A 16,809-nucleotide genomic window follows, 5' to 3' on the forward strand; every position below is an offset into this window, starting at 1 on the left:
CCATTATTTTGAGAAAGGTTCCATAGGCTTCACCGGACTGTCAAAAATGGACTATAGTGCACAACCCAAATACGCACAGAGAAAAGGTTAAATTGCCATGTACTAGAAGATAGCATGATAACTGAGAACTCAGCTCAAAGGTTATTATAATAAAATCCAAAAAAAAAAAAAAGAAAGAAATGTATTGTCACAGTTCTGAAGTCAAGAAGTCTGAAATGAAGTTTTCTGCAGGGCAGTGTTTCATCCAAAGTCAGTAGGGAAGAATCTGCTCCAAGCCTCTCTCCTGGCTTCTGAGGCTGCCCTGCCTCTCAAGACATTACCTGCTTCAATCATCATGTACATTCTCCCATTTGTCTCTGGGAATGGGTCCAATTTCCTCTTCTTTTAAGGAACACAGGCATATTCAATTAGGGGCCTACCCTAATCCACTTTGGCCTCCTTAACTAATAACATCTTCAAAGGCCCTATTTGCAAATGATATCATGCTCATGGGACCAGGGGATAGGACTTAAACATGTCTTTTTTTTTTGGGCAGGGGGTGGGGGCATAGAAGGGGACACAATTCAACCCATAACAATCCCAAAGGTGTGTTATGGCTCAATGACATGAAAGTTGTCATTTTCTCTCATGAAAGAGTTCAGGCATGCACTTTCTCCACGTGGTGATCAGAGACCAAGGATCCTCCCACCTTGTGGGTGGGTTTGTCACCTCCTAGCTCAGCGGTTATCTGCATTCCATTGGCAGGTAGGGAGAGAAGGTGTGGAGGAGCCACATTCTATCTTAAAACCCTTAGTTTTGATAAACACACACCAGAAATTTTTGCTGAAAAGCCAGTAATCTCTTAGGCTTTTGGTCTCTGAGTTTGTTTGATGGGGTTTGAGGCAGCTCATGACTCTCCGTGAACCTCTGTGAGCCCAGATTCACCATGTGTGGGTCCAGAGCTCTAGCCCTGGCCAGCTGTATTAGGAGGCCTCTTCTGGCTTTAGGGCTAAGTTACATTCTCCCTTCTGGCCTCATAGCTTACTAGTTAAGAGTGTCAAGTCCTGAAGCCTGAAATTGGATACTTGGGTTCAAATACTGATGTGCCACTTTCTAGCCATATTTCTGTTTCAGTTTCATAACATAACATCTGTCTTCTTCTTTCTCTCTTTTCATTTGTACAATGGGGATAATTAGAACCTACCTAAAAGCATTACTGGGAGATTAGTTTATGTAATTTCTATAAAACACTTAGTATATTCTCAATAAAAATGAACCATTTATTAATAGTAATAAGGATCTTATTTAAATCTGTCTGTCTGACTCCTGTCTACACCTTTTCTATCAGACTGGAATTTAAAGGGGACAGAGAGAGGCAAATGGATGATCACCCTAGAACTCTCACACTTACCTTCAAGTAATACTTGGCATTGTGCCTGGAACATGCTAGGAATATGGTAAAAATAGCAACTATTGCAGTTTCTTCTCCTCAGATTGGGCCTTGTTTTAGTTTGCTAAAACTGTTAGAATGCAATATACCAGAAATGGGTTAGCTCTTTTGAAGGGGATTTATTAGATTGCAAATTTAAAGTTCTGCAGCCATGAAAATATCTAAATTAAGGCATCAAGAGGGAGATACCTTCTTTGAGAAAAGGCACTGACTGGCATTGGGGGTTCCTCTGTCACATGCAAAGGTATCCACTGGCTCTTCTTTCAGGTTCTGTGTGTCCTTGCATGCTTTTCCAGGGACACTTCTCTGAGCTTTCCATGTCCTACAGGTCTTCTCTTAGTATCTCCGGGGGGGTTCTCTCTCTCTCTCTTTGCGTCCTTCACTTGGTTTCCTCACTTTGCTCTCTGTATCTACCTCTCTGTGTTTTCTGTCCTTATTCTCTTCATAGAGGACTCCAGTAAAAGGATTAAGGCCCACCTTGAATTGGGTGGGTCACATCTCCATGAAAACAACCTAATCAGAAGGTCTCACCCACAATAGGTCTGCACCCACAAGAGTGGATTAAAAGAACCTAGCTTTTCCAGGGTATATAACAGCTTCAAACCAGCATAGGCCTTAATTTTTTGTGTTTTTGTTTTGTTTTTATTCATAACACATAGTGCCATTCTATTCTCATTTAAAGTCTATAACCAGCTCTGTCAGAATGATCAGGTTCTTTGATTCAAATTTATTTCTTAATTGATGTTTAGCTATGCTTAGAGATTAGTTTGTTAGTAGCCAGGAATACAATTTTAAATACTGTGCTCACTATGCCAAGAATCACCAGACCTTTAGCTCTTCCAGAGGAACCTATTCCTTCCAGAGTCAACCCTTCTAACACTCTGGGCATCTACTTAACCTCCTCTCCTCTTGGAATTGGATCCCTTTTGACCTACACATAGTTTTCCTTTTGTTGATTTCCTGGCAATATCTCATTCAGCTCATTGCTTAACTAATCACCACCAAATATTTATCACCTCAGATGCATAACCTGTGGAGCTATACAATGCAATATGTAAATACGAACTGAGTATCTTATATTTGTACAGTGCTTCCACCTCAACAAAGTAGCTTTTCATTCATTATCTCATTTAATATACAGAGAAACCCTGCCAGTAGGTAGCTACATTTCTAGATGAGCAGACTAGGGATCTAAGAGATTATATATTTAGCTAAGATCACCCACTATGTAGAAACTTGGACATTGGCACAGGAGTCCTGGTCTGTTATTGGCACTTCCTACCATTTAAACTACACACTCTCTTGAAATTGTTTTGCAAAAAGTGGAGGCTTTTCAATTGAACAGGCACAATTCAAATCTCTGTTCCACTACTTCACTTATCTTTTCAGGTCTCTAGTTTCCTCAACTCTCAGATGAAATTAATTATACCTCTCAGGACTACAATAAGGTCAACCCTAGTAGACATTCAATAGTTTGTTAAAAGAAAGAAGAGACCAGACTAGAAGAAGCAGAGGATTAAGTCTTCAGAAAGAGAGAGAGAGAGAGAGAGAGAGAGAGAGAAACAAAGTAGTTATGAGACAATATCTTATGTCATAAAATTGCATCAAAATTATGAAGTTTTGTTCTTTGTAATCATCAATGCTGTCCCCTAGATCTAAGAAGTTACCCAGGGCTTTTAGACTTCTTTGTTTCAAGGGGAGTTTGTAGCACACGGCAAAAACAAAGGTACCAGAAGGCAACCCTTCTTCTTGCCTCAATTCCTGGAGTAGAATATGTTTGCTATCTATAAAATTACTAGCACCTTGGATTAGTGGGTATTTGCAGGTGTGCTCAGCCTAATCCCTTGCAGTACCAGAAGAAAGTGGTAAGATCTTTAAAAGGCTTACCAAGCTTGGAAGGCTGTACACTTGGCCATGGGATCCAGCATCAATGAGATTCTCGGGCCCCAAGCAAAACAGAAGGGCTGCTGACATTCAAAGGCTCATATAGATTATGCAGTGAGAACTATCTGCAAGCAACCATGCTAGAGTGGAGATGAAGGGCTCCTCTTCCCTTTTAGTGGCCCACATAGACATCTGGAAACTCATGAAAGCCCTGGGGAAGGGAGTTGTTGCTCAAATAATAATCAAATTTTAATCTCCAAACATCCTAATGTGACAGGAGCTCAAATAGGAATTTTTTATTTAATGAAATTAATGTGATGTGCCTTAAGCACTTCAGAGAGAATAAGATAGGAGAGAGGGTAGGGAAACTTCAAATGTGATAAGCCATAAGAAAAGCAAAGAAATCTGCATGTGAGAGTATGAAAGAAGCCTGAATTGTGACCAAAGGGTAAGAGAACCAGGAGGTTAACTACCAAAGGGTCAAAAGTTATGAATTTCTATTTATCTCCTTATCCCTCCAATGGAGCATCAGCCTAACTTCGTAGGCAACAGTCACCTATTAAAATAATACTTAGTGATAAAGTGCCTTTTTCCTTAAAAGTTTGGCTTAAGCTTTACCATCTATGCCAAAATTCAAGCATGGTAATTGTGCTGATTTGAAAGGATGTATGTACCCAGAAAAGCCATGTTTTAATCTAAATTCCATTTCATAAAGGCAGAATAATCCCTATTCAATCCTATATGTTTGAAACTGTAATCAGATCATTTCCCTGGAGGTGTGATTTAATCAAGAGTGGTTGTTAAACTGGATTAGGTGACAACATGTCTCCACCCATTTGGGTGGGTCTTGATTAGTTACTGGAGTCCTATAAAAGAGGGAACATTTTGGAGAATGAAAGCAATTTGGAGACAGCAGAGAATGCTTCAGCACCATGAAGCAGAGAGTCCACCAGCCATCCACCTTTGAAGATGAAGGAAAACACCTCCTGGGGAGCTTCATGAAACAGGAAGCCAGGAGAAGAAGATAGCAGATAACACCGTGTCCACCACGTGCCCTTCCAAATGAGAGAGGAACCCTGACCGTGTTCACTATGTGTCTTTCCAGATGAGAGAGAAACTCTGACTGTGTTTGCCATGTGCCCATCCACTTGAGAGAGAAACCCTGAACTTCATCGGCCTTCTTGAACCAAGGCATCTCTCCCTGGATGCTTTAGATTGTACATTTCTATAGACTTGTTCTAACTGGGACATTTTCTCAGCCTTAGAACTGTAGACTAACAACTTATTAAATTCCCCTTTTTGAAAGCCATTCTGTTTCTGGTATATTGCATTCTGGCAGCTGGCAAACTAGAACAGTTATTATACCCACCTCATTTCTGCATTCCCTGATAAGAGCTAAGTCTTCTTTATCCTCACACCCCAGCATCATGTAGATACAAAGTTCTCAATAAAACTTCCTTGAACATGACTGACTGCCTAATAAAATGAAGTGTGCTTTATGTAAAAGCTTTGGGAAAAATACAGATACTTCGCTATTCACTAAACAGTGTATCAGTTATTTCCACTAAGACTTGTCTAGCAGAATTAAATGGGCTCAACCTCTTCATCTTATTTTATATCTATAATAATCATACCTCTGGAGCTGCTTCTAATTCATTCTGAATGATCATTGTTTACCAATCGAAACCCAAGAAACAAGATTAATTTTATTTGCTTTAAAACTGTCAGCAGGACAGAGATTACATAATTACTCTCCATCTGTTTTTTGATACTCACATGTGAAATAACAAGCATCCTTGTGAGCAATGGTTCTATTCTGTGCATCTGGTGGTAGAGAAAAGGGATGTGGTGCCCTCTGGTTTATGGCTCCATTTTAGAAACTGAAAAGATATATAAAAATAAGGAGACTATGTGTATAAATAAGTACTGAGGCATCTGTTTCTCCACCGTTGGTACTCAATCTTTCAAATAGAGTTAATGATTTAATGTGTTTAGGTTGGACTTTATCATAGAAGGCAAATTTAAAAATAATCAGCATCAAATTTAGACACTTTATTTTAAACTACCTCTTATGGAAATAAATGTGAGGAAATGGTGCAATAATTCAGTTCAGCAAGCCCTACTATGTACCTACCATGTGCCAGCACTACATTGGGGAATTTGCCTTTAACCATAGTAAGAAGGAAAAGTTTGTTTTTTTACTAATATTTTTCAATATTTGCAGGTTGTTTGAATTTAAAAAAAACCTGATGCACTAGGTGGAAGTGAAGGAGAAGGTAAAGCAGTATATGCAACATAACTGTGGGAGGAAACTAGCTCTCATTTTTTCTCTTCCTTGAAATGGAAAGATAGACATAGATAATTTTATTAGTTAAAGAAAAAAACAAAGATTTCTTTTTATTAAAGAGCCTGTTTGGAAGCAATATTTTTGTTAACAGTTTTTTATATTTTTGGTGTTCACGAAGATGGGGCCATGCTAACAAAAAGTGTTCAATGCGTGGCTTTTCAGTCATGTTGTGCATACATACAGCATGACTCCCAAAAACAATGTGTCCTTAACTTAATCGTTAAGAGGAGTTAGTCTGCTGTACTCTGATTGGGTCTGGAAAATCTTAAAAGCTAAAAATAAGTATACCTAAGTTTTTTTTTAATGTTTATACAAGGGACGGCAGAACGAGGGAATATATTAAAATAAACGGGGGGCAGTTGAGATTATTTCATAAGGAAATTATTTTTTTTAATGTTTGGGGCATTGTGCCTTTAATTTCTAAATCCGACATTGAAAGAGCAGAGGGGGATCACTTTGCTGTCCTGACTGGAGCTTCTTGTGCATAAGATACAACAGCCGTTTCAGCCAGCACATCGACACCAACGTTCCCGACAGGAAGTATGTTAGGACAGCGGATGTAATTGAAGATGCAGAATTTAAGGAGGCAGCATATTATCGACCAACTCGGAATGTGGCTAGAATGCCATATTGGATTTAAAATAAAATAAAACCATTTTGGAACAAGACAGACATGGTTTTGAATCCTGATTCCTGACCTATCATTTATTAGTCATGGGAACTTATGCAAGTTACTTAAATTTCTCACTCTCAGTTTTGTTTTGTTTTTTAAATCATTACCCATAAATGGGTGACATAGTGCAATTACTGACTCGACCACTTACCCTGAGACTGTGCTCTATGGTTACTGTTAGCTGAAATGCTGAAACTGATGAGATTATGAATATATCTTGTTTGTTGTGATGCAGTGATTTAGATCTAAGGTTTAAATATGCTAATATACTTCTGAAAATGGGATTGGTACTATATACTACAGAAAAATGAGAAATGTTTTGGTAGATGAGAGCAAAGAAACAGAGAAAGAAATTTTAAATACCAGAAAGAAGTTTCTAACTACATCCATGAAAATCACTTATTTCTTATGAATGCTAGTGACTAGTGCTAGTGACAGTACAGGAAAACTGAGATATGAGTGATAATTCAGCTACATTATGTTAGTTTGTAAAGTTTTGTTACATACAAGGCATATAATAAATTCCTTATCTTGAATAGAAAGAGGGATACACGTGGAACAAGTACTTTAAGAATACTGCTTTGAAAGTCACACCCATTTGTCTTAATTCCATTTTGCCAGTTTCCTAATCAATTCTTTAGGCCACAAGTGTCCACATATTTCTCATATGGAGAAATTCACTCAGGAACAGATACAATCACATTTATATATCTAAATGTCCAAACATACACAATTACTTACATATAAATACACTCAAGAAATTAATCAAGAAGAGACAGAATAAAGCAGGAGCCAAGTGATAGAAAATTATAAGATCAAATTGAAATACAATCAAAATGTTGTAATTAGATAGAGGCAGGGAACAACTTTGAAAAAGAGAACAAAGTTTTAAGAATTATACTATCTAACTTCAAAGCCTTAGAAAAATGCAAATGGAAAATACAATGGAATACCATGACACACCTACTAGGATGTCTAAAATGAAAATGCATACCATACCTGGCACTGCGAAAGATGTAGAGCAAATGGAACTCTCATAAACTGTGGGTATATAAAATGACATAACCATTTTGGAAAACAGTTTGGCTGTTTCTTAAAACATTAAACACCACCTACCAAATGACCCAGCCATGCTACTCCTGGGTATTTATTCAAGAAATATGAAAGCAAATGTTAACACAGATTTCATGAATGTTCACACCAACTTTGCTTGTAATATTGAAAAACTGAAGCAACCCAATTGTTCATCAACAGATACATGGATACGCAAATTGTGACATATCCATCCAATGGAATATTATACAGGAATAAGAAGAAATGAACTATTAACAGTGCAACACCACAGATGAATCTCAAAATATTTTTTGAGTGAAAATGAATTTTTTAAAAAGGGTACATACTGTTATTTCCCTTTATATAAAATTCTAGAAAATGCAAACTCATCTGTAGTGACCGAAAGCACATCAGTGGCCTGAGTCACATGATTATAATATAAATGTGGGGAGAAGGCCAACATTATCATAGGCGATGGACCATAACCTTCGAGCCTTGCATTGGCATGGGACTAAGGGTAGCAGAGGGACTGTGGAGGAACCAGAGGCCCCTAACCCAGGCTCCCACTGGTACACAGCTTGGAGCTGATGAATTCAAGGTCTTATCATTTGTACACCTCAGTCCAAGCACTGCCTCTCCGGAACTGATTGCCGAGAATACAAATGTCTTATCTTCAAATCAATCATTGTAGGCTAACTCTTTTCTTATCAGTTTGTATATCTCAGGGTAGATCTTCACAACATGTGTGAGGATGACTTTGTTGTTTTGTGCATTAAGATTTAAATCTTTTTGTAGGAGCAAAAGATGAAAGAGATTGACAAGAATGAAGAAAATGAGAGAAAGAAGCCATTTGGAAAGAAAAATACAGAGTAGTAGAAAGAAATCTACATTGTAGGGCTATAAATATGCAGTTGACAGATAATTACTAAATAAAGTAATGGTATTACAAATAAGATATTTCTTCATTTAAGTGTGCAACTTAATTAAATATGCTAAAAGTTTTAAATAAATTGACTTACTGCCATTTATTATTAGATTAATAAACTTTTTATTAGAAAATAGACTTTCCAATGATTTCATAGGAATAATAAATGGATTAAATATTTAACATAATTTGCAAAAAGCTGCTTTCATGAATTATGAGGGACACATTTTTAATGCTATTAAGTCACCTTTATGAATGCTTTATTTGATTTTCCAAATTTTAATTCACATAAATACTTTTGCTATTGTAGAGTTTGGATTATGATACATATCCCCAGTATTTTTCCAATCAATGAATTAGGAAAATGTTTATGTATGATTTGAATATACTTATTCTTAAGACATATGTACATACATTTGCACATGGTAGATTAAAAAAATTTTTTTTTTACATGGGCAGGCAACGGGAATCAAACCCAGGTCCTCTGGCATGGCAGGTGAGCATTCTTGCCTGCTGAGCCACTGTGGCCTGCCCTGCACATGGTAGATTTTTATTGTAGATTATTGTGTAGTATTTGCAGTTTTCTTATACCACATTTGGGAAAAAACAGGTAGAAGTGGTAAGTCAAGGGGGACTTCCATGGTATTTTATCCAAAATGACCTAAGGGAGGGTAGAGGAGGGATATGAGTTTAATCAAAGGATCTCAGCTGTTGTCTGGAACACTTTTTCCTGATATAAATCCTGATGGGGATTGTCACTTCTTGCAAAGGGAGAATGAGCAAAGGGACTATACAGACTAGTGGTTAAAGCATAAACTTTTGGAGTTAGGAGATGTTAAGTTCAATTGTTAGGTCCACCACTTAGATACTGTAAGACAATGACACTTTACTAAACTTCTCTGAGATACTAGTTTCCTCACCTGTAAAACAGATACTGAAAAGACCTCTTTCCCAGGGTTTGTATGCTTATTAAATGAGGTAATGAATCCCAGGTGCTCAGTAAAGTACCTAATACCTAAAAGGTGCCTAATAGCTGGTAACTATTGTTATAGATAAGAGCAGTTCAGCAGGTAGATTCAGAGCAGAATAGAGAAAGTGGTTCAGGAGGACTGAAGCCTTGACCAGTGGGAAGATGTTGGCAACTGGCTTTTATATGAAATCCCTTGTAAGGCACAGCAGTGAGGGTGAGCTGGGAGACTCTGAGATCTTAAGCTGTGCTTTCCAATAGAGTCACTGTCCACATGTGGCCATTTACACTTAAATTAATCACAACTTCAACAATTAAATTCTGTTCCAGAATTGCACTAGCCACATTTCCAGTGCTTGGTAGCCAGAGGTAGTAACTGGCTATTATTCTGGACAATACAGATATAAAACCATCTTTGCAGAAAGTTCTATTTGACAGTGCTAGCTTACTGGGTCTGTGCTGGGATGAACATCAAGGCAACGTTCATTAATTACTTGTTAATTTAACTAACATCCACATCACAGTGAATTCCCCTCATCCCTATTATTTATCTTTTATTTTACAGAATCTGAGGCTTATCAAACTCAAAAGGTTCAGAAGGATGTTTCTCAAGATTCTGTGCAATTTTCCAAGCTGTTGCAATATATTTGGTCACTGTTTATACCACTGCATGTGAATTCATTCAGTGAGATTCTATGAAGGAGGCTGTCTGTGCTTTTCTTGACTGAGTTTCTGAATTCTGTCATTAGTTCAACATCTCTACAATTATCCATATCTGGTTATTGACACATTATTTCTACACTCCTTCTCCTCCTCCTCTTCTCCTCCCCCCACCCTCATATCCTCTGATTTGGAAGCAGGGGGTAGGAGGTGGGGACACTGTGAGATTCTTAAGTGATCATTATTTTGGTGGCAGCTGGTTCTTAACAGCTTTGGTTTTGTGAAAGAGGTGACAGAATCTGTTTCCATGGCTGCCTTGTCCTAATTATATTCTATAGGAACCACAAGTCTTGGGATAAAAGTGTTATACACTGTAGCATCTGCAGGGCAACACTTTATGGTATGCTGGGAAACATCTAAATGTAACATATGTAGTCATTGCATTTACTGTCATTAGCTAACCAAGCCACCTGTATGCCTTTTTCAGCTCCCTGACCCACATTTCATCCAAGCTCTGCTGTTTTTCTCCTGCAGGGTTGTTTCCTGAGTAAAGCCCAGGGCTTATGAGTTCCCCAGCAGTGATCTCTGTTCGGACCTCTCTGAACAGGCAGTGTCACCTACTGGGCTAGTGTTTTTCTGCTTCCTAGTCAATCTGTTAAGATTTTAGCATGAGATTCTTGGATACCTTTTCACAAAACGTATGGGAGATTGTAATTGCTTTGGCCTGGTACAATTGAGAGCAAGGAAGCAGTGCAAATCTTCTGTTCGTAAATAACCAGATCTGTAGACATTAAAAAAAACATTCTGTGCAGTAAGACAATTTATGTGCCACACTTTACCCTTGGCACACTTTCCAAATGAATTGTTCAAACAGAAGTTATATTAAGACAAATAGAAATGACAATGAAGACCAGATGTGGATTTTTAGTTAATATTCAAAATGCACAAAAGATGGCATTGCACAATAAACTAAAAATGTCCTAGACAAATAAGGAAACCTTTACCCTGAGGAACTGGCAGTGCAAAGGTATGATTTATTCAACAAAGAGCTGGGAATGCAGAACAAATGCAGGGTAGGTTGGGGTGACTATAAAAAGGAATTCATAGAGGAAGTGATGAGGTAGATGTTTGGAACCTAAATTTAGGAAAATAAGAGCTTAGCACTTTTTGGCCAGTCTTGTGTCTAAGGTAGAAAACTCAAGCCAACCAGTGTAATTTCCTTCATCTGTGAGAGAAATTGTAGCTTTAAAAAGAACATAAATTTTTGGAACCTAGGCAGCAATTTCACATTGGATAAGTACACCTTGATAAACTAAAAAAAGCAATGTCCCCAGACTTTAAATGATCTCCAAGGATAATGATATCTCTCCTCCAATTTCCCCCCAAAGTTTTTCAAGGTAGATAGAAAATGTAGGCATTGGCTTCTTCTTAACTCTTGGAGTTCAGTCTGAAAGCGATCAGGGAGTACTGCACTGGAAAGATATTGAGACCCATGTTAAATTATAAGAGGAACATTTCTTGAAAGCAACTGGATTTCTCAAACACAGTTGGATTTTCAGCCTTCCATTCATCAGGGACTTCCTGTTTGAACTCACCCTTAGTTTCCTCTTGAAATCTTTTGAAATTTAAAATTGACCAAGATAGCTAATCAAGCCTCTCGTTATCTGCATTTGACTCAATGCAAAATAAAGCCTGCCAGCCCTAAACCCTCCCAGATAAAACAAATACCTGCCCATTCAAATGTTCTTATGCTAATTTCCTTGTAAAGGAAGAGGCATCTTTGCCGCAAGGAAGCTATTGGTGTTCTGAATAAAATGTTGTAATCTGCTAACTCGACACCCATTATTCTTTTGACAAGTTTTGAAGTGAGATATAAAAGGTGCCACTCTGGGGCTGCGGGCTGAACATTTTTAAGAAGGGAGATTTTAGGTTTTCAGAAGAACCTTCAGATAAATGCTTTAAGTAAAAACTGGGGTGAGGATGGGTCTGGGACTTGCAGAAAGAATGAATTGCAGAAAAGAGGCAAGGAGACCCCTTGGAAGGCTGCACCAGTCCATACTGGGCTGGGCAAACTGGCTACGCAGGCGCGCGGGGCAGCATAAGAACCCCACGCTGCAGCTTCTGGAGTCCCCAGATGCCGCGTCTCACTTCACTGGAGAAGGGGCTGCGGCCGGGAGGGAGCTAATAAAGAGTGAATGAGCTGCAGCTGCCGTGGCGGCCAGAGTCAGCCCGAGCGGCCTCGGAGAGGTGCGCCCGGGGAGGCGGCGAGGGGAGGCGGCGAGGGGAGGCGGCGAGGGGCGGCGGCGAGGGGCGGCGGCGAGGGGCGGCGGCGAGGGGCGGCGGCGAGGGGCGGCGGCGAGGGGCGGCGGCGAGGGGCGGCGGCGAGGGGAGGCGGCTCGCCCTGTCCCTCCCACCCGCTCCTCTTTCTCTCCCTTCAGCAGTCCCAGATCCTCGTTGGGTCCTATCCTCGGCCCCCACCCCGCACTCTCCCACTTCCTCCGAGTCCCAGTCCACACCTAGGGCGACCCCAAATGCCGTGGGTTAGGGCGGGGGCTGCGGAGACGCGCGCTAGGAGGAGGAGGAGGAGGAGGAGGAGGAGGAGAGGAGCGGTGGACTGGGAGGACCCAAGGGAGGGAAAGCAGAGAGGGTGGGGAACCGAGAGAAAAGTGAAGGTGGGAGGAGAAGGCGGCCGAAGGTGGGGATTGCTGCTTCTGTTTTTTGTTGCCGCTGCTGCCCTCGTGCTGGGAGCCGAGCCGGAGGGAGGGCGGTGGAGAGAAGATGGCAGAGTTGGTGAGCAGCGCTCTGGGGCTCGCCTTGGATCTCAACACCCTGAGTGTGGATTTCTGCTATGATGACAGGTAAGGGGGTTAGAGGCAGGGGCGACGGGCTGCGTGGGGACTCCGCGTTGGCTCTGCAACGTCCCGCTTTATGGCCCCACGTACATTTTGGAAGATTTGGTCCAGGACCTTAGGGTTTAGGGGACACCTAAATGTTAACACCTAAAACAAACACCACAAACGCGAGCGCGCTGGATGGGGTGAGGGAGTTGTCGGTCCTAGTTTGTAGCAGGTTCTCTTCCCTGTTTCTCGGCTATTGGCAGACCCTTAAGTTTCTTAACGGAAATCCCAGCAATTTGGGAAATTGTTTAATGAACGTATTTTTTTAAAAAAAGAAGAAAAGTCCTAGGTATTCCTTGTTGCAACAAAAGCACATTAAGCGGTTTTACGTCTGGGCTGAAGGAAGCCTCTCCCTTCTTCCTAATAGATATTCCCTGTAACGTTTCCTTTTGCTGATGTGGCCCTTTTAATTTCCCGCGGAGAAAACACACGTTTGACAGTTGGAAAAATAGTAGACCTCGGGATCGTACACTGCTTCAGCTTCCCTTTTGGCTTGTACAGTACTTTCCTTTGAGTCAGGATGCTGCTGTTGATGGTTTCTCTGCCCCCCGCCCCCCACCCCACCCCTCCATGCCTCCGCTCCCCACCAATCAATGGGTAGCACTTTGTAAAAGCTTCGGCTTGGCTTTCAGTTCTGTTTGGGAGTTTTACAGTAAACGTTAGCGATTCCTTTTTGCTAATTGGGGAAGAAGGATGCCTCTAGAGACTGAAATTGTCTTCTGTATTTTTGTTAGTTTGGGTGGCTAATGAGACCTTAACTGTGTTGTCAAAAAAACTGCATCGATTTCTGGAAAATGTCACAGTTGTGCTGGTGTCTCTGTTTTTTAAACGTTGTCAGTATTTAGAAACTGATGAAAAGCTCCAATAGCCATCAGGGGTAAACTCCAATTTGTGCCTTTTCCGGTGACTTAATCTGACTACAATTCAATTAAAATATATTGGGGGGAATGGCAGGCCTGGCTAAACTTATTAACCATCCTGAGGTGTTTTATGCTCCATTGAAATTAAACCATCCAAAAAGTGAGCACAGATTTACTTTGACAGCTTTTCAGCAGCCTCTCTGGGCTATGGAAAGTGAATGGATCCGCAGGGCCAGGGTGAGGCAGTGAGCGAGTTTAAGCAGAGTAGTTGATAGTGAGGGAGGTGGGTGCTGAATCTTCTCCGGGTGGTAATAAACTATTCTCTGGAGTTCCCACACTCAGGCTAACAGCATGTTCAGGGATGTATACCTTAAGTCAGCGAATCTTGGCTCACACCCATTTATCTGTCATGAAGTCCCCTGATAATAGATGTGAGAACATCACCAAACCCTTCTTAATGCATGTTACATGGTATTTATCAGGTACTCATCGATAGGAAGCCACTGTCAGGTGTGTACTTTTCCCCAACTTTTAAGCTATGTGCAGAAATTTAGTAATCATGCTGTATTCTTTGAGAAATGGTCTGTGTGGAAGAATTGAGCTCCTCCTTTGCTTTCCAGATTTGTATTATAATGCACCTGCTATTGCTAGGATATTGGCAGAATAAGCTCTAGCTTCCAAAGATGGGTGACATTTCACTAAAACCCACTCAGGGACAAGTTAAATAGTAAGCATTTAGTCCAAAAATACATAGCTTATGAGAAGAAATTATTTGACTGTAGTACTGTAAACTGTTGTAGAACACTGTGATAAAAGCAAGCATTCCTATTGTATGCTATTTTTAATCACTTTCCAGTTCTTAAAAAGTATGTCAGAATATTTTTCTTTTTAACATGAAAGCTAGAACTAAACTAACTTTTCATATACATTTTTCTGTAGTTCTACTGTTTATTCTGTGTTCCTTAATCATCAGTTACAAGTGCTGGTACTTTGTAATTTGGGGAGAATGGTATGAATGTGGTGATGAATTAGTTGTGGCCTTAAGGTTGACAGTTGCTAAAAGTTCTTCACATGTTGTAGGGTTAAATGCTGCCAATTTTCCTGGCATCTACCTAGCTACATAGATGCACTTAGTGTGATGATTTGCTCATAGCACATAATTGATGGCATTCGCAATATGATATATAGACATCATGTTACTGATTTAATGTTGAGGTTCTCTAGTACAAGTTATGCATTGCTGAAGCTTGAAAAGTGTATTATTATTCTGATTTCTTAGAAGCAGAACATGTACAATCACATACTCTTAAGAGTATGAAATCTTAAAGTATCAAACATGGTTTTTGTGTATCCAAAATTATAAGATACATCTGAATAGGTGCACTGAACTTATTTGGTGTGTCTTCAGCATATTAAGCATATTAAGACCATTCAGTGCCAAAATGGACTGTAAACTGTGGCTTTTCAGATACTATTTCTATCTACTGTAACTCATTGGGGTTTGGAGGGGAAAAGGGTCTGGGGTGTCAAGTGGAAACTGTAGAATGATGATGATGATGTGTTTATTTCCACCACTCCATTTCAGACCACAAAGACTCAAGTTTTAAACAGTGTTTAAAATACATCTGTGAATTCCACTGCCCCCCAGGAGCTTGTGTGAGATATAGTTCTGTAAGGAGAGGTCAGTCATGGGGCATAAATACCTATTTTAGATGGAAGAGCAAAGATCTTTGTAAACCTCATGGGATAGCCAAATGCGTTTTTGTTTCTGGCCTTAATCAAGTACAGGCAAAATCACAGTTCTCATTGTTGACTTGTTCAATCCATTAAAAAAAATCTTTCAAAAGCAATTCCTATCTTCCTATTGTCATTTGAAATTTGGATTACTGCTAAAGAAGTCCATAGAGGAACACACCTCTTTTGCTTGTAATCTCTTGGTAATTGCAGTGTAATCACATTGTGACAAAGAAATAAATCCATGGCACAATAAAAATTACCTAATTGACTGTAATTAATCTAAACTGTATAATCTGAACTTGCTAACTAAATAATATGCTATTTGTGATATAGAAAGTTTTCTACCAGAAAACTTTTGTATTCCGCAGTTGTCTTAGCTATTCAAAACCTTCTTAAAATGGTATCAATTTCACTAAATATAAAACAGAAATTCATTTGAACCATTATGGCAAAAAAACCTGTTTAAATGTCACAGATTTTTTTTCCTACTATTCACTTTAGGTTGCATCTTTGTAAAGATTCCATTCCACTTACTACATTAATAATAGTTTTAAAAAAAAGGAACTTATAAAGCAATAACAATATAAGAGTTTAGCATGACTAAAGTTAATTATAACTTTGTGTTGTTTATTATTTTGAAAAAAGCACTAAATAAACTGCTTTGAATCCTTCCACAAAAGGAAGTTAGAACTTCCTTGCACTGATGGGGAGTTTTTATTATTCCTTTTGAAGAATCATAGTTAGCCTCTGTCTGTGCTCAAACACAGATTAAACAATTTAGAGAACTGTCAGTCTCATTACTAAGTGGCAATGCAAGATGAAAAATTATTTCTCCAATTCCTTTACCATGTTTTTTCTTAAAATTCCTCTAATATTTCTTTGAAAAAAGTGGTTAAAATGAGACTTAATCCACATAGAACAGCCAGAAATAAGAAAACATGTTAAAATGGATAAGTTAAATGTTGATTTATTAATTTTTGATAATTGTACCAGGGTATTGCAAGATGTCAACATTACAGAAAACTCAGTGAAAGATATGTGGGAACTCTCTGTACTACTTTTGCAACTTTTATATGTCTAAAATTATTTCAAAATAAGCACAAATGCACCAGTCAGTTGGGCAGTTTATTCACTTAAAGTGCTTTGAAGAGAGAGAAGATTCCCTTTTGACAAAGTAATTGTATTTAATCTTATAGATAGTGACTTGGTTTTTTAAGATTAGTTGTGTTTTAGAAATGTCAAGTTAAATTAATCAAATTAATGGAAAATAAAAGATACACACACAAATTTTAAAAGTTAGGTGAGCCAAAGATTGAAGAAATCCTGTAACAAATATGACTTACTGATGTGTATTACAGATGAAAAAGGGAATTTGAT

At 39.1% G+C, this 16,809-nt stretch overlaps 1 protein-coding gene across 1 annotated transcript in view; it reads left to right on the plus strand.

Annotated features, from left to right (window-relative positions):
- The first annotated feature begins 12,085 nt into the window (after positions 1 to 12,085).
- LOC143673041 (uncharacterized) overlaps positions 12,086 to 16,809 on the plus strand; it is a 227,857-nt gene continuing 223,133 nt past the window's right edge. The window contains 2 exon segments of the mRNA XM_077147414.1: positions 12,086 to 12,185; positions 12,377 to 12,796. The gene's annotated coding sequence lies outside the window, so the exon portion shown is untranslated.

This window comes from Tamandua tetradactyla, assembly GCF_023851605.1.
Source record: "Tamandua tetradactyla isolate mTamTet1 chromosome 25 unlocalized genomic scaffold, mTamTet1.pri SUPER_25_unloc_2, whole genome shotgun sequence".
In the NCBI taxonomy this organism is placed as follows: Eukaryota; Metazoa; Chordata; class Mammalia; order Pilosa; family Myrmecophagidae; genus Tamandua; species Tamandua tetradactyla.